Here is a 23,849-nt window from a genome sequence, read left to right on the forward strand (position 1 = left end):
GGAAAAAAAAAGACTTAGCCTAACATGAGTAACCTACCTATAGTTATGTAATCTTTTTATTTTTTTAAACTTTAAAATTATTGGAGAAAACATTTCTCATAATAAATGCTTTAGTTTGGGAACAGTCTTGGAACAAAAGAACACACAAAATGGAACAACTTTGCAGTTGTTCCTCTATTTTTGAAGGGAAATTACCTTGAAAATTGTTAGTTGAGCAATGATGTATTTCTCACCAGTACTTGTGATATAGTTTTCAGTTTATTTTCACAATACACTTATGTGATCAGATACTTAAAAAAAAAACAAGTAGCCAATTTAGACAGTTTCTATCACAGGAGAACAACTCAAGACAACTGATTATACTATGGAGACATGCACGTGAGCACGCATGCATTTATACTGTCTGCCAAAGACTTAATTTGCTCAAAGCTAGAGCGATCATTGCCAGCCTAAGAAAAACATACAAAAAAGGTCCCTTTTTCTATAAGGAGTTATCAGTAGGAAACTAAACACGTGTTTAAAAGAAACTACCTGAATGTCTCATTGTAGGTCTATAAACTGCCAAAACAATCGGTTGTTTTATTTAACTTTCCTCAAACAAGTATTGAGCAGTCATTGTGTTCTGGATACTTCTAGGCATCAGGGGGAGAAAAACTAAAAACATGTAAATGGTATGTTTTGCTTACCCAGCTTAAGGTAATTATATGATAACATTCCTTTCTTATGGAGGTAAAATTTACATGCAATGAAATGCACTGATGTAAGATGTAATCCATAAGTGTACAATCGGATACGAAGTTTTTAAAAATTTTTTAAGTGTTTATTTATTTTGAGAGAGAGGGAGAGAGAGAGCGCACGCGAGCAGGGGAGGGGCAGAGAGAGGGGGAGACACAGAATCTGAAGCAGGCTCCAGGCTCTGAGCTGTCAGCACAGAGCCCGACACGGGGCTCCAACTCAACGAGCTATGAGATCATGACCTGAGCTGAAGTCAGACACTCAACCGACTGAGCCACCCAGGGGCCCCTGGATATGTTTTAACAAATGTATGTATTCAGATAACTACCACCCCAATCAAGACATAAGTCACTTCCATCACCTCTAGAAAATTCCTTCATGTTCTCTTTCAGTCAGTCTCCCTTCCCAGATAGGCAGTTGTGTTCTGATTTCTATCATCATGGATTATTATGCTCTTAAAGTCACATAAATGGAATTATATGATGTGTATTCTTTTGTGTCTGATTCTCTTACTCTGTGCAATGTCTTAGAGATTCACCCATATTGTTGTACTAGTACTTTAATCCATTTTATTACAAATATTCCTTTGTATACATACAGACCATTTAAAAAAATCCATAATCCTGTTGATGGATATTTGTATTTGCTTCCAGTTTTTGGCTACTAAAAATAAAGCTGCTATTAAGATTCCTGGTCAAGTTTTTGTGAATGTCAATTTTCATTCTCTCCGATAAATACCTAGGAGTAGAACTGCTGGGTCATTAGGTGGGTATATAATTTTAAAAGAAGCTCCCAAACAGTTGTCCAAAGAGACTGTATCATTTTATACTCTATCAGCAGTGTGAGCGTTGCAGTTGTACAACATACTCACCAACAATTGATGTTGTCTTTTAGTTTTAGCCATTTTAGTGTGTGTGAAGTGGAATTTCAATGTGGTTTTGATTCATATTTCCCTGATGACTAAAGATGTTGAATATCTTTTCATGTGCTTTTTTGGCCACTTACAAAGCTACTTTTGTGAAATGTATGTTTTTTGCCTATTTAAAATTTTTTTACCCTTTTATTTTTGATTTGTAGAGTCCTTCATATATTACTGTATAAGTTCTTTATGTATTAAGAATATTTTCTCTCAGTTTATGGCTTACATCTTTTAATAGATTTTATCTTTTTAGATATATTTTAGGTTAACAGCAAAATTGAGTAGATGGTATAGAGAATTCCCATCTACCTCTTGCCCCTACATATGCATAGCCTCCCCCACTGTCAACACCCTGCACCAGAGTGGTACATTTGCTACAATCAACAAACACATCATTATCCCCTGAAATGTCATTATCATCCAAAGTCCATAGTTTACATTAGGGTTCATGCTTGGTGTTATGCAATGGGTTTGGACAAATGTATAGTGATATGTGTCCACCATTGTAGTATCATACAGAGTACTTTCAATACCCTAAATTCCTCTATGTTCTGCCTATTCATCGCTTTCTCCCTCATCTTCTGACAACCCCTGATCTTTTTTTTAAGCTTATTTATTTATTTATTTAGAGAGAGAGAGAAAGAGAATCCCAAGAAGGCTCCATACCATCAATCAGCATGGAGACCAATGTGGGGCTCAAACCCATGAACCATAAGATCAGGACCCGAGCCAAAGTCAAGAGTCATACACTCAACTGACTGAGCCACCCAGGCATTCCAACCACTGATCTTTCTACTGTCTCTGTAATTTTGCTTTTTCTAGACTGTCATATAGCTGGAATCATATGTAACCTTTTCAGATTAGCTTCTTTCTTTAGTAATATGCACTTAATTTTCCTCCATGTCTTTTCATGGCTTGATAGTTCATTTCTTTTTAGTGTTTAATAATATTCCATTGTCTGGATATACTGTGGTTAGTTATCCATTAACCTACTGAAGGACATCTTAGTTGTTTCCAAGTTTTGGCAATTGTGAATAAAACAGCTATAAAAAACTGTGTGCAGGTTTTTGTGTGGACATAACTTTTCAACTCATTTGAGTAAATACCAAAAGTGCAATTCCCAGACCACGTGGTCAGAGAATGTTAAGTTTTGTAAGAAACTGCCAAACTGTCTTCCAAAGTGGCTGTACCATTTTGCATACCCATTAGCAATGAATGAGAGTTCCTGTTGTTTTATACCCTTGCCAATATTTGATGTTGTTAGTATTTTGGATTTTGGCCATTCTAATAGATATGTAGTAGTATCTCATTGTTACTTTAATTTGCAATTGTATAATGACATGATATTGATCTACTTTTCATACGCTTATTTGCCATCTGTATATCTTCTGGGGTGAAATTTCTACTCATGTTGTTGATCATTATTTAATTAGATTGCTCTAATGTAAGAATTTGATACATATTGTAAATAGATTAACACAAGCAAGCTAGTTAACATATCTGGTACCCCACAAATACAATAAGGTTTTTGTGTGTGGTGAAAATACTTAAGGTCAACTCTTAGATATGGGCTGTTTCACAAATTTGTATGTCATCCTGGCACAAAGGCCATGCTAATATTCTCTATATCATTCAATTTTTTTATATGTGTGTGCTGTCAAAGTTAGTACTTAAAGTTTATTTTCTCCGTACATTTTTACAGTTGTTCCAATGCCCTTTGTCGAAAAATATTCTCTATCTTGGGGTACCTGGGTGGCTCAGTTGGTTAAGTGTCCAACTCTTGATCTCGGTGCAGGTCATGACCTCACGGTTGGTAAGTTCACGGCCGCATAGGGCGCCAATGGCGTAGAGCCTGCTTGGTATTCTGTCTCCCTCTGACTCTGCCCCTCCCTTGCTTACTATGTCTCTCTCAAAATAAATACAAATAAACTTAAAAAAAATTCCCTATCTCATTGAATTGACTTGGCATCTTGGTAATATTCAGTTGACTGTATGTATATGGATCTATTTTTTATTTTACTATTCTTTCTCTCTACACACACACACACACACACACACACACACACACATTACTATGTTGTATAATCCAGGCTGGATTCATTCTTATATTTTTATTATAATTTATATACATTATATTTATTATATCCATTTAAAAAATTCCACTTTAAGCAATTAAAATTAAAACATTTTCACAAAATATTGTGGGCCCTAGGCACTATGCCTAAGGATAATTGGACCTTGTATGAGTAAAGCTAGGTTCTGCACATGTAGCCCTGTCAGAAACTAGGTGCAGAGACCAATGAAACTCTCCTCAGGAGGATAGACAAGACTTGTAGACCCTGAGAGTAGCAAATATCTGGGAGCCTGTGGTAGTTTACTTTCAATGTTGTGTTCTCATTATATTATCCCTATGACTAAAGTCTTTTAAATATTATGATACTGACTTAGTTGGTTTATGGGGAGTTAAGGAAAATATCTTTCAGTCAGAGTTCTTAGTTATAAGCAACAAAAGCTACCTTTGGTTGAGTAGAAAAGGAGTTTTATTAAAGAGTATGAGGTAGTTCACAAAATGGTTGGGATATTTGGAACAGTAAGCCCAAGGCTAAGCGTTAGGAAGAATGCCCAAAACCATGTCCCATGAACAGGTCTAGTGAGGAAAATGTTGCCACCACCAGACACTAGAAGTTACAGTTTGCCCCACAGCAGTTCTGTGCTAGGAAAGCACTTGCAGTGTTATCAATACAATTATTAGCATCAATGTAGTATTTTTGCCACGAATTCAATCTTGAAGCCCCTTAGCACTGCTAGTGCAGAGTGAGAGACTGAATGTTTCATTAATACTTGTATAAAAACACTTTGCCACACAAAAGACCACCCAAAATATCTGAAAAACAGAAAGTCAAGAAAATAAGAATTCTCGGTTTCTCAAGACTGTCTCACAGAAACAAAAATACCACATAGTATATGTCCTCAAATGAGCTCATAGTTTTCTGAAGGGGATAAACATATGCACAGCTATTAGTAAAGGCATTTTCCTGGGTAATACAAGTGAAATGATAGGAGAGCAGAAAGAAGACCATTTCAAATAAGGAGCATTTGAACCTTAGATCTTGGAGAATAAGCAGGATTTGGGCAGGCAGGGAATGAAACATTCTATGATAGAGGGAACTAAATGGGCAGATAAGCAGAGCTAAATTGCAGGGCGTATTTGAAGTTAAAAATTTTAAAACTTTACAAATTGAATACTGATTTTAGTACAAGTAGTTGTATTTCTTTACAAACCAGTCTTCTCTGAACAATGACAGTTATCAACTGACAGTGCTGTGAACAGGGTAAAAGTAAAGGTACAGTTGGATTTTAGGAAAAGAGATGAGTTTCAGTTGTTTGAAGGGGGCAGAAGGCAGAAATCAAGGCTAAAGAGAATATATGTGGTGAGGAAATTGAAGGTACTTTAAATGAAAGAAATAGCCTATAATTAGAAGAAGCATTTCCGTGATAATGGTGTTTTTAATTCAGAAAATACTTCTGCATATCTGAAGAGACAGAATGAAAAGAGATTATAGATATGGAAAGAAGGGTAAATGAGGTGAGGAGGGTAGGGGAAGATCCTCCTGGGGGAGGATATAGGAAAGCAGAAGACTTTGGAAAGAGGAACACTTATTTATCTAAAATGTGAAGGAAAAAAGAAAATATAAAGATGTTTTAGAAATGGAAAAGAAGAAAGGCCACAGAGATCATTTACCAATCAATAACTTTGAGTTATTGAAGGCAAGAGGTTGAAGGTTAAATCATCTTTGGATAATGTGGAGTTTGTAGAAAGTAATCTTTTGTATGGCCTGTTCACTCTGTCCTGAATACTTTTTTCCTCATCACATGGTTTATCTCTCATCCTCTTCAAGTCACCTTCTCAATGAGCCCAACCCTCACACCATATTTAAAATCTTCACCTGCTCCCTGAGTACTGAACTCCCCTCCCCTCTCCTTTTTCTTTTTTTTTCCATAGCTCTGATCACTTTAAATACACTATGTGATGTACTTGGTGTATTAGTTTTCTGTTATCTGTCACTTCCCACTAGAATGTAAGGCCACAGAACAAGAGATTTTTGTCTCTTGTTTATTTAGAATGATGTCTGGTGTTTAATGACTATTTGTTGAATGAATACATAGCAAAGTTAATGTTGAATTGAGGGAAAGAAAAAGGAAGAGACAGTTTTCAGAAGAGTTATAGTTGAAAATAGAACTGGTATTCAGTTGGCTTAAGCCACATTATTGTACTACTTTTTCAAAATATTGTCATCATTTTGTATCAGGTGGTAAACATCTGCCCAGGCAACCTGGCTTCTTTCCCAGGACCCTCAGTCAGCAATTAAAGGGTAAATCCAAGGTGCAGCTAAGAGCCTCTCTCAGACCCTGTTGTATCAGTTCAAGGTCAGTGCCTCTGCTATACTAGTTAAAATTTTTGAATATGTAGACAGTGTTAAGGAATCAGTGAAGAGATGACCTACAGGATTCCTGGGAAGGCCTACTGAGGTGAAAAGTGGAAATTTAAAGAAAGCCACATCAAACAAAATTCCATGACTTCCTCCAGCAACAAGTCTCCAGCAATAATTCTCAAACACACAGAAAGTGATAATGGAGATGATCCAGAAAGGTCAGATGTGATAATGAAAGAGCACAGGCTAGAGATTTAAGGTACTGGGAGGGTGTTTCTTTGGGATGGTTGACAGTGGAATCCAGGTTAAGGGTAAAATGGCATTAGGAGACTAATGGGCTTGAGGATGTGGGAGGGCTCCAGTGATGACAGAACCCAGAATGGTGGGTCACCCTACTACCCAACTCATTTGAACTTTGGGGCTAAAAGAGCAGATACAGGGTCAACTTCAATAGTATGTTTTCTACTGTAATATAGAATGAGGACCTTGTTATTTTAATATTAAATTGAGACAGTACCTCTTTATCATGGATTGTCTTGACCATTATATGACATAGGATAGTCATATATGACATGGAACTTGCCCTCAAGATGCTTGTCATCTAATGGGAGAGGCAAGACTGATATTCTTCAAACAACACATTCCACTTATTGTATATTATAGATTATAAATATAATTTGACTTCAAATTCTGTAAAACCAATATAAAAACAGTGGGTATTGGGCAGCATCCAGTAATAATCCACTGTTCTCTTAGACTCCATCATCAGGATGTACTATGGTTTTTAGCTTCCCTGGAGAATTCTGCATGCCAGTCAAAGTGTTACCTTAAGATTGTGTTGTAAAGTATGCAAATCCCTTTCAAATTTAATGCACGTTATCATTGCTGTGATTAGCACCTATAAAATAAGCTCCTGACCACCACTCCCATTCCAAATTTCCTCTTTATTTTTTAATTTTTATTTATATTTTTATTTTAGAGAGAGACAGCACGAGCAGGGGAGAAGGGCAGAAGGAGAAAGAGAGAATCCCACGCAGGCTTCATGCTCAGCATGCAGCCCACCGCGGGGCTCAATCCCACAACCGTGGGATCATGACCCAAGCCAAAATCAAGAGTCCGACGTTTAACCAACTGAGCCACCTAGGCACCCCCCAAATTTCCTCTTTAGAAAGAGAAGCTCTAATAATACTTGTCCTCTTGCCAAGTAACTATTTCTGCATCTTTCCTTTCACTTTTCAAGAGGTTTTGATTTGTTGTTTGTTTGAATGTTCTTAGCAATCTGTAAAATGCAGTTCCTGCTTTGATTTCTACTCAAATCACAACAGTAATCTGTGTGATTTTAATTTAATTTGTACCTACTTTTCAGTCTAGACACATGTTTGCCTTGCAATAACAGGTGATATCATCTCTACACAGGAATATGCTCTTAAAGCCAACTCTGGGTGAAAGTACAATATTTTTGTGAGAAACTATTGGAGTGAGACCGCTGCTTGTACTTGAGAGGTGAGGGTAAGAGGGGAATGCTCTATTTCTTCCTTGGCTTATTATAATTAGAGATATTTGTATTAAAATAGAATTACTGTTGCTTAAGTGTTGCTCAGCTCCTGCTGATCAGTTCTCACTCACTGGCACCATCCTTTGTGATATAATAGTTAGTTGCTGTGCAGATGATGATCATGTCATGGAGAAAAGAGACAGGAATTTAAATGAAGAATGAGCAGCAGGAGCAAAAGAACCGTGCCAAAAGCCAGAATTTCATCCAGTTTAATTTTCTCTTGCCTTTTTAATGTATATGTTATATCATAAAGTTGGATGTATCAACCTAAATAATACAGTTCCAGGGTTAACGATGACTAAGAACAAACGGGAAATTTTTTTTAAAAGGCAAGATATAATGGTGTTATTCTATACAGAGACAAGATTAGGTTCAAGTTAAAGAAAATACAGTAATAAACCTATACTGTTGGGCCATCCTATCATAGTTTAGATAAATAATTAAGCTGTTTAGATAGTTCTCTTGCAGCCTAACTTCCAATGAGTTGTTGAGGTAACTTAGGCATCATTCAACAAGAAGGAAGCAGAATGCTGAGATAGAGAGTGGGGCTTTGTATCAAACAGAGCTGGATTGAATATCACTTAAAACACATTAATTTTTGGCAGGTCACTTGATCTTTGAACTTCAATTTCATCAACTATAAAATTGGAACAAATTTGTAGGGTTGTTTTCTGGGCTATTAACTAGTATGGATTCAGATGGTCATACCAGCTGTTTAGAGCCAATGCCTGTTCTGATTGGTCATTGCATTTATTCTGATAGATCAGTGCCCATTCTCTACCAGTTATTAAATATTCTGAATGTCATCTATTGTTTATGAGGACAGAAGAGGCTATGCCGCAATAACAAATTGTGAAATCTCAGTGGTTTAACACAAAGACCAAGTTTTTGCTCACATAGATTCCAGTGTGGATCTGGCAGCTGTCCTCCCTCTTGTGACTAGTGGCTTCTAGTCCAATATCATTATAACAGAAGAGGGATGGAGGAGGCATGCCTGTTTTTAACTTCCTTGACCCCAAAGAGACATTTGTCCTTTCTCTTTAGTCCAGTGGGCAGAACTAGTCATATGGCCGCAACCTAGCTGCAGGGGAAGCTAGGAAATACAGAAGAAGTTATGGAGTCGTTGGTGAGCACCAAGTGTCTTGCCACATCACCCTTTGTGCTGGAGGGTTAGATGAGATAAAGGATTTCCCATTGTATCTGATGAGTTAGCTCATACCACAAAAGCTGATCCCGGTTTAAGGGTTGATGTGAATGAGATTATTTTCACTTTCACCTGAAACCAAACAAAGAAACAGATGCAAGGATGCACATGGAATTGATCGAGGATATAGGATAGTGCGTGTTGAATACAGCATCCCAGTGTCTCCTCCTGCTTTGCTCCTTATGGAAGCATGTTTCTGCTTCAGCAGCCTCAGCAGCCCACGTCGGGGAGGAATTTGTCAGGTCTGAGGAGCCCAGACCAGAGGTTTCCTGCCTTTCCATTACTTTAGGCTGGCTTTTGGATAGTGGTAGTGTGGAGCAAGAAGGGAAGAAATAAACATACAAGGGACCATCCTATTAGCGTAAAATAATTTATTGCTGAGCCATAGCTGTCTATTATGTGATTTATTCTTTACTGTGAAGTCCCTGAAATTTATTTAATTCAGGTCAGTAGCATTGCTCAGTCAAAGACCATTACCCGGCAGGTCAGGAGATTTTTGACTAATCCATATCTGAAATTCCTTGTATAAAGGAAAGGGGAAAAAATGCACTATCCTTTAACCTTCTTGTAGACATAAAGTCATTAGGGACTCTTCATGTGTTTGTGGACCTGGGTCTGTGTTTATGTGTGTAGGGGCATGAGCAGAAGACAGGAGTGCTATTGTATAGTATGAATAAGATTTATGAAAACAAGAGTTATGAAATGTGAAACTTTTCTTAATAATTGTTAAGAAAAGAGTTTTTAAAAAATATTTTGCATATTTATTTATGTTTTGAGAGAGATAAAAACCTGGCAGGTTTCAGTAAATAAGTTCTAGAAAATATGTATAACTCACCAACTAAAACATAAATCAGGTTATTATTGAAAAACAACTTAAATTTTCCCTGGAGTATTAAAATTACTTAAAACCAGTGGCACATTTTTTCTCCGTAGCCTAATACCACTTTAATTGTATCTGTTCGGCTGACTAAGCCAAAGTATCAACAAGGAAGCTGCCTTAATTCCTAATTACAGATAAAAATACCCAGACTGCAAATGTGTATATTAAAGTGAAAAGCAGTAATGCGTGACAAAATCTCACTGAATTAAGAGCATAGGATTTTGAGTCTGAAAAATCACTGAACTTGTATCCAATTCTGTCATTTCCTGGTTGTTTAATTTGGGGGCAAGGGACAGTTGCTTAGACCTCCTTCAGCCTTATTTCCTAAATTATAAAATAGAGCTGCAGCCAGGGTGTACAGTTTAAAGGAGAATATGTATCTGAAATAACTAGACATACTAGAGGGCTAATAAGTGTTACTTGTTTGATTATTCAGCACATTTTTGATAGATAGACTAGTGACTCTATCTATAATTATCTAGCTATTCTGGACTCATAATTTGACTTTCTATAATTTAATTTGCTTAGTTATAACAATGTGTCATTCTCACTGAAGATACTATTAAGTGTGAAGCAGACACTGTAGTTTTTTATTTTTAACAAACAGTAATCCAAGCCAGGCTCCAGAAGATGGAAGGGAAGGAAGAAAGAAAGAAAGAAAGAAAGAAAGAAAGAAAGAAAGAAAGAAAGAAAGAAAGAAAGAAAGAAAGAGAGAGAGGAAGGAAGGAAGGAAAGAAGGAAGGAAGGAAGGAAGGAAGGAAGGAAGGAAGGAAGGGAGGGAGGGAGGGAGGGAGGGAGGGAGGGAGGGAGGGAGGAAGGAAGGAAGGAAGGAAGGAAGGAAGGAAAGAAAGAAAAAATGGAGGCAAAAGGTCCAAGGGCAGTAGAATAAAAAATAACTCTTGGAGAATTTTGAGAAAATGGATTGTTTTCAAGGCTGACATTTATTTGAAAATGAGAAACAGCATTAGATACATGTAGTGAATTTTGTGAGTTTTGCAGACATGGTTCAGTGCTAAAGCCTTTAATATATTTCATTTAATAGCTTCATAATCTGTTAACTAGCTAAATGATTTTTATTTTTATGTATTTATGCGGCAAAGCAAATGGTTATTTAAGTGCTTTTTGATGTGTGAAGTAATGTACTTACTAATGGCCACTTGTAAGTGTCCCTAATTTAGTGAAATCTCTCCCCTGTCTGTTGATGGTTTTGCTTCTCTGATAAGGCAGAGAACATTTATGTGCTTGTTGGTATCCACTGGTATTACAATGATCCTTTATAAGCGTGGTGATAGGGGAATCAGTAATGATATGCAAATAGATAAATATGAAGATATATGTGAATTGTAGCAAGGTGAAAAAATTTTCTTTGTAATAAGTGGCACTGGAATTTATCTTAGGGAGGGAATTGTCTTACTTTAGGAAATACTTTAATTAACTGTTTGGTGGGAGAAGGTGAGAATCTCAGCATGGTCAGCATGAGACAAGAGAACAAAAGAAGTGGCATATTGCTCAGTACAAGAAAGGAACAGAGTCCAGAAAAGCTAGGAGAGGACAAAGAGAGGAAGGAGAGAGAATGACTGAACAACATAGCAGAGAGGTAAAGTATTTTTTAGAAGGATCTCTGATACTCTGTTTTAAGCCATTTGCTTTTCTGTGATATAAAATCCCTCTGTCTCCCAGAACTTCCAGTAAAAATGACTGTTCACACTAATTACCTGTGGAAATGTTGTGTTTTTTTGTTTTTTTTTAAAGGAAATTAGGGAAGACCAATGGGTTTTGCAACAGGATCCACATGGCATGGAACAGAAATGGTACATGTGGGACAATGAGGCCTTCCATTACCTGAATTAATTCACCAGGAGCAAAAATTCAAAGCAAAATAAAAGAAAAATTTTGCAACAAGACAGATTTTATTCAGTACTAGTGCAGTAGAGGAGAGACCTCAGTATATCCTGAACTTGGACTCTGCCAAAACAAAAGGGGGAAGACTCTTTTAAAGGCTGGGGCGCATAAAAGGGAAAGTACCAATGGATGTCAGTGGGGGAGGGTTAGTGTGTATGATTAGGCTGAGTTTGCTAACTGGTGCTTAGGCTCCTGTTCTCCCACAGAGTCTGGGAGACAGGGGTCCTATCTTTCTTGGTGACTACATTTCAAAGGGATGGCTCTCAGGTCCTTGAGAAAGGCATTCCTAGGTTGCATAAGACACATCTCAAAAAGACAGAGAAAGGATTTACATTTCCAGCCTTTCTAAAGTTAAGTCAGGGTCCTAAGATAAGGAAGGTCAGGGGCCTATAATCAGGTATTGTCTGGAAACAAACACTAAGTTCTTTCAGCAGCATTGAGCTTTCTCAGGCAGGAACTTAAGGGACCGGGTTCATCATCCTAGGAACAAAGCCTTGAGCTGTCAGAAACCATGGTAGTGTTTCTTCAAGTCTTTTAATGTAGGAGAGACATGACATTGTTTATACCGAAAGTTGCAGTCCTTACAGGCCAAGACTAGGCCCATTTGAAAAGAGGGCTCAGAGGAGCCTAACTAAAAAGTTTGGATAAATTTTGTCAGAGCCAGGTGACCACATGAGCAGGATCTCCCTGGAAGTTTTCAGGAATCTTGAGGAAGATATTGGACTTTATACTAGGGCAATGAATATTTGAGCTGATCCATTCTGTATTTTAATGGGCAGGATGACCCCAGCTCTCATCTCCTATACAGGGAAAGTATTCCTGGTTTTGGTGAAGCTTCAAAAGTAATATATTTCTGCATATTCAAAGAGTTACTAGGAGAAATAATCCACTTAAATGATTATGATTATATAATTAAATTGTCTTTTTCCCTGTAATATTTTAGGGATTTATCTATTTCACCTAAATTTTCAAATTTTTGCCATAAAGGCATTCATAATATTATCTCATTAGTTTATTTTTTTATTATTTACAGATACACAGGTGGCCTTTATTTCATGAAATTTATATCCATTAAAATTGTTTTTCATCCAACTTTTACTGCATAATGCTATTTAAATAAAAAACAATTGGCAAATTCACAAATTATATATTTTAAGTTATTTCTTCCACTTTGAGGAAATGTAAATGTAGGAAAGTATTAGTTCCCAAGGCTGGGTCAGTGAATCGATATTGCTCGAATTTGGATTTTCACATTAGGTTGGGTATATACTGCACCAGGGGGAGCTTTTGAACCATGTGCTGCCTTGCTTTTGTAGAAGGTTAGTTTTTGCAATTTCTTATGTGGACTTTGTTTTTTTTTTTTTTTACCCAGTCCTTTACTAAATCAATAAGCCAGTCCCTAAAAACCATGGTTTATATTAATGAAGTCTATTGTCATTAGGAAGGATGTGAAAATAAAGAATCCAAGCAAGAATTTTAGGAAATAAGGTTTTTTAAAAAAAGAAGGAAGTTCCTATCTGAGACCTAAATAATCCTAATAGTTTGGGGAGCTGAATACACAATTTCTTTTAGGGCAGATGCAAGTCTATATGACAAAATACTTTTTTTCCCCAAGATCTTGACTGAGATATTGTTAGTTTGCTGGGCTGCCATAACAAAACCAATATATATCTCACTCACATCTCCTCTTCTTTTAAGAACACCCGTCAGATTGGATTAGGGTGTATCCTAACCACCTTAGTGTGACCTAATGACCTGTTTAAAATCCCTATCACCAAATATAGTTACATTCTGTGGTACAGGAGGTTAGGACTTTAACATACAAAATTTGGGGAAATATAATTCAGCTCATAACAAGATAGAATCCACATGCCATAAAATTCATCCATTTAAAGCATATAGTCCATGGGCACCTGGGTGGCTCAGTCAGTTAAGTGTCCGACTTCAGCTCAGGTCATGATCTCGCGGTTTGTGGGTTTGAGCCCCATGTCAGGCTCTATGCTGACAGCTCAGAGCCTGGAGCCTGCTTCAGGTTCTGTGTCTCCCTTTCCCTCTACCCCTTGCCCACTCACACTCTGTTTCTCTCTTTCTCAAAAATAAATAAACATTAAAAAATTTTTAAAGCATGCAGTCCAATGTTTTTGGTATATGCAGAGTTGTGCTAACACACCACAATCGAAGTTTAGAACATTTTTATCACCCCAAAAGTAACCCTGGGCCATTAGCAGTCACTTCTCATTGACCACCACCACCCCTCCACCCCAGCCCTATGCAACCACAAAAGTCCTTCCTGCTTCTGTAGATTTGCTTTTTCTGGACTTTTCATGTAAAAGAAATTCTATAATTATGTGGTCTTTTGTGATTGGCTTTTTTCACATTTTGGTGGTGCACCCATGTTTAGTAATGCTTTTTAATACTTCATTTCTCTTTATTGCAAAATAATATTCCATTATATGAATAGACCACATTTTATTTTCTATTCAGTTGACAGAAATGTGTTTTTTTCTTCTTCTTCTTGGCTATTGTGAACAATATTGCTATAAACATTCATGTACAAGTTTTCATGTAGACCTGTGTTTTCATTTCTCTTGGATACCTATGAGTAGAATTTTGGGCCATATGGTAACTCTTTGTCTAAGACTTTGAGGAACTACCAGTGCCAGTGTTTTCCAAAGTGACTGCACTGGTTTACATTCCCACTGGTAATAAAAAAGGGTTCCAGTTTAACATCAACATTTGTTATTGTCTATCTTTTTTATTATAGCCATCCTGCTGGGTGTGAAGTGATATGACATTGTGACTTTGAGATCCATTTCCCTACTGACTAATGATATTGAACTTCTTTTCATCTGCTCATTGGTCATTTTCATGTATTTTTTGGAGAAATGCCTATTCAAATCTTTATTAACTTAAAATTTTTTTTTTATGTTTTTATTTATTTTTGAGACAGAGAAAGACAGAGCATGAGCAGGGGAGGGGCAGAGAGGGAGGGAGACACAGAATCCAAAGCAGGCTCCAGGCTCTGAGCTGTCAGCACAGAGCCTGACATGGGGCTCAAACTAACGGACTGTGAGATCATGACCTGAGCTGAAGTCGGACACTCAACTGACTGAGCCTCCCAGGTGCCCTGAGGTTTATCAGTTTTTAATCTTCTTAAGGAATCATCTAGCTTTGTTGACATTCTATTCTATTTTTTTTTTTCTACTTCACTATTTTTTGGTTACTTTAGTTTTTTATTCCCTTCTCCTTGTTTAGATTTGTTTTACTGTAATTCTTACCAACTTCTTGAGAAGTCTAGTTAGCTCATAAATTTCTAGCATTTTGTATTTTATAATTTATCTACTTACTTATTTTTAAATGTTTATTTTTGAGAGAGAGAGAGAGGGCTCAAGTGAGGGAGGGACAAAGAGAGAGAGACAGAGACAGAGACAGAGGATCCAGGCTCCAGCTGACAACAGAAGGCCTGACGCAGGGCTCTAACTCATAAGCCGTGAGACCATGACCTGAACCCAAGTCAGACACTTAACTGAATGAGCCACGCAGGTGCCCCTATAATTTATGCATTTAAAGCTGCACATTTTCCTTTGGGTACTTAGCAGCATCCATTAATTTTTGATTCATGATTCATAAAATTTAAAAGTTTCCATAATTATTTTTTTTTGATCCATGGATTATTTACAAGTATACTTCTTAATTTCTAGTTACCTTTTTTATTATTGCTTTCTGGCACAACTGCACCAGATTTCAGTCCTTTGAAATTTGTCATGACTTGCTTTATGGACTAGTATATGGAGAATTTTTGTGAATATTTCTTGTGTGCTGGAAAATAACATGTAGTTTACAGTTGTTGGGTATAGTATTCTGTATATGTCCATTAGATTACATTTATTAATGTTATTCAGATCTTCTATAGACTTCTATATTTTCTTTGTTTCTTTAATTCAGCGAAATTAATAAATTTATAGATTCAGAAGTTTACTGAGTTCATTTTCTACAAGGCAAAATAACATAAAACATTATTTGAGATCAATGATGTATAATGAGAAGCTTAACTTTCCACTCAGTAACAATCATTTGAGTAATGGGATATGCATAAGACTCATCTACAAGAATTAAAAGCATTCAGAATACCTTTACGGGGGGGGATCAGAGGTTGAGCTGATAACTTTTAAACTTTCAGGGCAAAAATATTAACATGAGAACAATCAGGAGTAATAGGCAAGTACCTCAACTATCTGGCATAAATATTTGGGGACTTAGTCCTATATACCTTGACTCCTGTTGCTCTCCTTACTTACACTTCTTGGATTCATTCCTATTATCTGCCTAGTCTCAGTGCCTCCAAAGAAGCTACCTCGATCATATAAAGCTTGTGTTAATAGAATATAGCATCTAACGTTGGCTTCCGAGTATTTCACTCATTCCATCTGAATATTCCCCTTCTTCTATCATCTGACTTGGGCGCCCATCAGCTCCTCTGGCTTCCCTTGCTTGATGACCTGCTTTTGATGTGCTTCTCTGGCTCATGCTCTTTATTCTCCTTCAGATAGTAGCTGTGTATAGAGGTACCCCTGTGACCCTCCTGGGCCTGTGGAACTATTCAGGCAGACCCATTTGCTACCAGGCTTCCCATCGGAGGAAGGGAATATTGTGTTGGGTTCATCTAGAAGTCTGGATACACTCTGCTATCTTTTTCTCAGGTGAAGATTTGCCTAGCATCCTCCAACTCTCAGATGCCTGTCTGCTCTATAGAGTTCCTGATTAATGGATCATGGTTTCTGCATTTAATTTTCAATTCTGGCCTACCAGTTGATTTGTGTACTTCTGGCAAACCCCAGCATGTGAGCCTTAATAACAGTCCTAGTACACCCACAATTGCTATTCTTCCTGTTCCTATTTCATGACTACAAAAAGGCACACCATATAAAAAAGAATGAAATTGTGATACATGCTACAGCATGGATGAGCCTTGAAGACATTATGCTAAATGAAATAAGCCAGACATAGAAGAACAAATATTGTATGATTCCACTTATATAAGGTACCTAGAATAAGCAAATTCATAGAGACAGAAAGTAGACTAGAAGTTACTGAGGGCTTGGGTTACGGCAATGGGGAGCTATTGTTTAATGGTTACAGGGTTTCTGTTTGGAGTAATGAAAAAGTTTTGGAAATATATCGTGTTGATGGTTGCACACATGGTGACTGTAACTAATGCCACCAAATTGTATACTTAACAGTGGTTAAAATGGTAAATTTCATGTCATGCATAATTGATCACAACAGAACAAAACAGCACAATAATATGTCCTTGACCTTTTTCAGTGCCTGCAGGGCTGCTTGCTCCCTTTTCATCTGCCTTAGGGCTCAGCAGCCTTTGATCCTTTTATTTTTCTGCCCTCTAACTCTGGGGAGTCTCATCCAGTTTGCTAATGATGACTCAACGCATATTTTTACCCTAAATTCTCTCCCAAACATTAGACCCCAGTTATTGAGTGATTACTTGAAATCTCCACCTGGATATTCCTCCAGCTCTTTAATTTCATCACCCCCCAACTGAACTCATCTTCCTCTTCTCACAGACAGTTTTTCCTTCTGTACATCATCAGCCTTCTGTTCTCCACCAACCAGTTTCCCAGCCTGGACACTCCATTTCCCACATCTAGTCCCTCACAAAGCCCAGTCTTTCTCATTCACCTTGGGCAATGCTCCACCACATACCCCACAGCCAAGCCAAACTACATTTGACTCTTGTGTCTCGGAAAATCTCCTTCTGCCTGCGATATTTGGGGATGAATTTCCTTGCTTTAGTCTCTGTTGTCCTTACCCTCAAATTCTCTGCCCTTTCAATTTCAGAGACCTGGGTGGGAAGTTTGGCTTCTTGGTCAGGCTGTTTGTTACCTTTTCTTTGCCATCAGTCTCCTCTCTTTAGCAGAATAACCTGCTGTCCTTCCTGCCTAGGGAAGGTGTTCTTGGAAATTGTTGTAAATGGAATCATTTTATAAAGCACATTGCAATTCCTTGTAGTTACTTGTTTACTTGTCTAATGCTCTCCCCCAATAGACTCTAATCTTAGATGTGGGGGCTGTGTCCGGATCCTGTGTGCCACCGGGTCTGTGGTCGGTGCTCCTTAGAGAGCGCCAATATCTGCATATATAAACTTCCAGAGAACTAGACATGTTTTCAGCACTTGGGGTTCACAGATTTTTCAGCAAGGTCAATTCATTTTATGCTTTATTCTCTCTTTGCTTTAGCTATTTACTCAGTGGCTGTCACCCAGTCACTCAGAGCATTGTTATAATTATATGTCCTTGCTTTTTGTGGAGGCTCCAGATGCTTTCCTGTTTGTTCAGATTTCAGAGGTTTTTGTTTTGTTTTGTTTTGTTTTAAATATTTTATATTTAAGCAATCTCTACACCCAACGTGAGGCTCAAACTCACAACCCCAAGATCAAAAGTCGTACACTGTCACGACTGAGCCAGCCAGGCACCCCGAATTTCATAGGTTTTAAACTTATTGGGATACATCTCAAAGGTAGATATTGCAACACAATCTGGATATAAGCTACAAGACTGAAAAAAAAATCCTAGGGAAATCCCTGAAATTAGTGCTCCTTCAGAGTATTTAAAGTTGCATCACTTTCTCATTGTCTCATTTAATGATGGCTTAGCACGTTCTCAAAACAATAAGTCACATGTTATTAAAATTAAAATGACCCACAATTAATTTTATTGTTTTAATGGTGGATCTTTTTGTACCATAATTAGAGACTGTAGGATTCCAAAGCAGATTTGGAATTTATGTTTCTGAATAAATGCTACCAAAGGGAGAGACACCAGCTCCTAATCACTTCAATCTTCTTTTTTTTTTAAGGTAAGAACTTTTTTTTAATCTTTATTTTTTAAGTGATCTCTATGCCCAATGTGGAGCTCATACAACCCTAAGATCAAGAGCCATGTGCTCTGCCCACTGAGCCAGCCAGGCACTCCTACTTCAATCTTTTTAGTACTAGTTTATTTTTGATCTGTTGCAAATGGCATAGCTATTGTATCAGTCATGATTCTCCAGAGAAACGGAACTAATTATGTATGTAGGATATGTAATATAATATAGGATCTCAAAATATAAAAATTTATTTATTTATTTGGCTTTAATAACAGACATCTATTTTCTTACAGTTCTGGAGGCTGGAAGTTCTCTCGCTCTGCCTTGTAGATGACCACCCTCTTACTGCCTATTCGCATGACCTTTTCTCTGTGCACGCACATCCCAGGTGTCCAGAAATGCATATGTATATTTATGCTTATTTAAGGTTTGTGTGATCGGGGCAGCTTTATTTAGAGGCACTGAGACTGGAGAGACAATTGGAGTGAATGAACAAGAAATAAGTAGAGTGAAGGAGTCAGAGTGTACAGGACCAAGGTCCCCAAATATTTATGCCAGATAGTTGGGACACCTGCCTATTTCTGATTGCCCCTGAAGAGTGTTCTGGGACCGATTTTCTTTTCTTTTTTTTTTTTTTCAATATATGAAATTTATTGTCAAATTGGTTTCCATACAACACCCAGTGCTCATCCCAAAAGGTGCCCTCCTCAATACCCATCACCCACCCTCCCCTCCCTCCCACCCCCCATCAACCCTCAGTTTATTCTCAGTTTTTAACAGTCTCTTATGCTTTGGCTCTCTCCCACTCTAACCTCTTTTTTTTTTTTCCTTCCCCTCCTCCATGGGTTTCTGTTAAGTTTCTCAGGATCCACATAAGAGTGAAACCATATGGTATCTGTCTTTCTCTGTATGGCTTATTTCACTTAGCATCACACTCTCCAGTTCCATCCATGTTGTTACAAAGGGCCATATTTCATTCTTTCTCATTGCCATGTAGTACTCCATTGTGTATATAAACCACAATTTCTTTATCCATTCATCAGTTGATGGACATTTAGGCTCTTTCCATAATTTGGCTATTGTTGAGAGTGCTGCTATAAACATTGGGGTACAAGTGCCCCTATGCATCAGTACTCCTGTATCCCTTGGGTAAATTCCTAGCAGTGCTATTGCTGGGTCATAGGGTAGGTCTATTTTTTCAGTGTGGGAAGGGGTTTCCCCACACATCTGGGACAGCAGCAGGGCATTCTACCATTCAACTTAACTCTGACTTTGTCTGCCAAGAGATAGCATCAGATTCCACAGGCTAGGAACTCAGTCCCACAAGACTACCCCACCTCCACTCCCCACTTCGGAAGCTAATCTCTAATCCAGATTCGTACCTGTACTTCTGGCTCTAAATCAGAGGTTCCCACGACCCTTTCCTTAGGTTTGATTAATTTGGAAGAGATGCATAGGACAAGGCATGGGGAAAACGCCAGGAGATTCCAGGCCCTCCCAGAGCCCACCACTTTCCCAGCATGTCCACAGGCTCACTGATTGGGAGGCTCTCTGCCCTCTCCACTGGGGTTTTAATGGAAGCTTCACTACATAGGCATGTTTGATTAAATCATTGACCGGCCCCTGGAGATTGAACTCAATCTCCAGTCCCTCTCCCTCCCAACCTAGGAGGATGGGAGTGTGTGTGTGTGTGTGTGGGGGGGGGGGGCGGTGGTGAGGGTGGCATTTTCTGATCACAGGGTTGACTCCCCTGGCAACCAGTCCCATCCTTTGGTTAACTAGGGCTTTCCAAAGTTACTCATTAATATAAAAAAAATTTTTTTAACGTTTATTTATTTTTGAGACAGAGAGAGACAGAGCTTGAACGGGGGAGGGTCAGAGAGAGAGGGAGACACAGAATCCGAAACAGGCTCCAGGCTCCAAGCTGTCAGCACAGAGCCCGATGCGGGGCTGGAACTCACGGACAGCGAGATCATGACCTGAGCCGAAGTTGGCCGCCCAACCGACTGAGCCACCCAGGCGCCCCAATTACTCATTAATATAAAAAAAGACACCTTTATCGTTCTCATCACTTAGGAAATTCTAGGTGTTTTTGGACATTTGATTTTCTTCCCAAACATTTGTTTTTACAAAAATAATTTTGTTTTTTCAAATTTTGAGTATTTAATAAGAGATTTAGTTTTTCTTTAAAAAAATTTTTTTTTAATGTTTATTTTTGAGAGAGAGAGAGACAGGCAGAGAGAGAAGGAGACACAGAATCTGAAGCAGGCTCCAGGCTCAACACAGAACCCAATGCAGGACTTAAACTCATAAACTGCAAGATCATGACCTGAGCTGAAGTGGACCCTTAATCAACTGAGCCACCCAGGTGCCCCAGAGATTTAGTTTTTATAATTTGCAGTGTTTAAAAATTTATTTTAAAAATGTATATTTATATGCTTTATAATCCAATACATATAAAAGAATAAATTGTTAAAGGTCTTTTTCTTTTCTTGTCTGTCCCAACCTTATTGCCATTGGTAACCCATGTTATTAGTTTCTTGTATATTCTTACAGAGATATTTTATGTATATACAACAAGTATGTACATATATTTATTCATACTTTTTATATCAAATGATGGCATACTATACATATTGTGTCTGGTGTGGTTTTTTCTTTTAACTTAACACTAAATCATGAAGATCTTTCCATAACAAAATCTAAAGAAATTTTCCTTTTTTTTTGAGATTCATTCATTCATTCATTCATTCATTTTAAGTAAGCTCTATCCCAAACATGGGGCTCAAACTCATCACCCCAAGATCAAGAGTCACATACTGTACTGATTGAACCAGCGAGGCACCCAGAATTTAAAGGAAATTTTCATTCTTTTTTGTTGTTGTTACAGCTACAGTAGTGTTCAGTTTTATCACTGCTCCAAAATTTATTTCACTGGACCCTTGGTGGACCAGAGATGCTACAAAGGATAACCTTCTACAAATATCATTTTACAAGTAAACAAATAATTCAATAGGATACATTCCTAAAGTGGAATTGCTACCTTGAGGAGTTTACACATTTATAATGCTGATTGATGTTGTCAACTTACTCTTCAGTTGTATCACTTTGCACTCTGGCCAGCAATTTATGAGAAGGCCTGTTTCCCACACATTCCCCAGTTGAAAAGGTGACCCAAGAAATAGTAACTCAGTGTAGTTTTAATGTGAAATTCTCTTTTTATGAGTAAGTTGAGCATTTTTCATATATTTAAGAACCATTCATTTGTCAACATGCACTATTCATATCCTATATCATTTCCTATTTGGTGGTGGTATTTTTAATAGGCTTAAGGGAACTCTTTATTAGGAAAATTAGCCTTAAATCCCAGGTTCAAATGGAAAAATTTCCCAACTTGTCATTTATCTTTTGATTACCAGTATTTCCTTATATGGCCTTGAGGGTTTTTTTAATGTTGCATTATACTGATAATTAAATCAACGTCTTTAAAATGAATCAGAAATCGAAGAACCTTATAGTAAAATAAAAAACAAACCCAATGGACATAGAGCTGTAATCTTATACAAAGTGTATGTAGCATGTACATGTTGTGAATCCTCTTTTTTTTCCATATCAACATTGCAATATGTCTTAAATTATAATGGTTTATTCAACAATTATCCCATCTACATGGGGCCTCTAGGTTTTGTTTCATACTTGGAAAGGAATTGCATAGCTTTGCCAGTACTTTTTAAATTATATTTTGATTTGTCAATTTTTGTGTAAAGTTTGAGCTTTATTTTTCCAGATGGTTACCATGTATCTCAATGAAATTCTGTGCCAGTTAAAATGCTTTCAGCTCTAAGTGGCAACCAACAAAACAGCTTAAGTAATTAGTATGTTTATTAACTCCCATAAAGAAATCTGTGGTAGGGTCATTCCAGAGTTGGTTAATTCAAGGGTTCAACAATGATTTCAAGGACCTAGGTTCCTTCCACTTTTCTGTTTGTTAACTCTATTCTTTTATTCAGACTAAAAACTAAGGGCTGTGTCTCTTTTACGTTGTACTCAAAATAAGCTTGGTATTATAAGAATTCCACTTAATTAGACAATGATTTTTTGTACCACTAAACTTAGATGATCAGGTTAGCAGAATATTTTCATACTGCAAATCAGTTAAAAGTAGGGGTTACACCTTCAGAAGTCTAATGGAGGCTGTGTGGTTACACCCTGGAGTAGGATTTGGGAAAACCGATGGAAAATGGCCAAGAATTACTCCAGCTCTTCACCAAATCCTGCAGCCCACCTGCATCTGAACCCAGGTACCTGTCTTTCCCTTGAGTTACAGTGTGAGAGGCATCCCTGCTCTATCCAAGGCCCCAGGCCAGTCCTTCCACATTGTATTCCCCTGCTCTCCTTTACCAACACATTCACTGGATTGTTCCCGTTAGCAGTCTCTCGGCCTTCCATCCCCACTCCTGCCACAATTCCATCTCTCTTCCTCACTCTGAAAGCCATGCTGCTTTTCTGTCCTCATCTCCCCTTCTAACCTCCATACTCCAGCCAGGCTTTCATTCCCCCCATTCTCCCACCCCCATATCAATGAGAAAGAGTGCTTATTAAGGTTGCCTGCTTCAACGTCCAGGAAGCCATACTCTTCTGATTTTCCCCTGACTTGCCTGGCAGCTTTTTCTCAGGCCTTCTCCCAGCTCCCCCTCCTCCTGCAGGCCTCCTGTAGTGCTCCAGGCTCTGGCCTCAGTTCTCTCTTCTCTACCTCCACTTTCCTCTAGAACCATGGCTTTAATTTTCACCTATTTACTGATGATTTCTAAATCCATACCTCCTCTCCTGACTTCTAGCCTGAGGCCTAAATTTATTCATCCAATGACCTTTTGGCATTTTCCATGTCAATATTTAATAAAAATGTCAAACCAGGGCACCTAGCCGGCTCCATCAGGAGAGCACGTGACTCTTGGTCTTGGGGTCATGAGTTCAAGCCCCATGTTGGGCACGGAGTCTACTTAAAAAAAAAAAAAAAAGTCAAATTTAACATGTCCAAAGCAGAACTACTCATTTCCCCTTTTCTCCCAATTAATTCTTCCCAGAGTCTTCCCCATCATTGTACATGGCACACTCATTTCCTAACTGCCCACATGCATCTATCAGCAAGTCTTGCAGGTGCTTACAAAACATGCTTGAGCATGGCCACTGGCCCCCTGTCCACTGCTACACCCTAGTCCAAGTGACCACCATCAAGCCTGGATTACCAGGACGGCCTTCCAAGGGGCTCACAGCCTCCCCTCATTCCCACCCTGGCCCCTTCTCCACATAGCAGCCTGAGTGGTTTGTCTACAATG

At 38.0% G+C, this 23,849-nt stretch overlaps 1 non-coding gene across 1 annotated transcript; it reads right to left on the minus strand.

Annotated features, from left to right (window-relative positions):
• Positions 1 to 3,214: 3,214 nt before the first annotated feature.
• Positions 3,215 to 3,324, minus strand: LOC131496652 (U6 spliceosomal RNA). The gene has a single exon (XR_009254593.1). It is a non-coding gene; the product is annotated as a U6 spliceosomal RNA (small nuclear RNA).
• Between the last annotated feature and the right edge of the window lie 20,525 nt (positions 3,325 to 23,849).

This window comes from Neofelis nebulosa, chromosome 15 (genome assembly GCF_028018385.1).
Source record: "Neofelis nebulosa isolate mNeoNeb1 chromosome 15, mNeoNeb1.pri, whole genome shotgun sequence".
Classification (NCBI taxonomy): domain Eukaryota; kingdom Metazoa; phylum Chordata; class Mammalia; order Carnivora; family Felidae; genus Neofelis; species Neofelis nebulosa.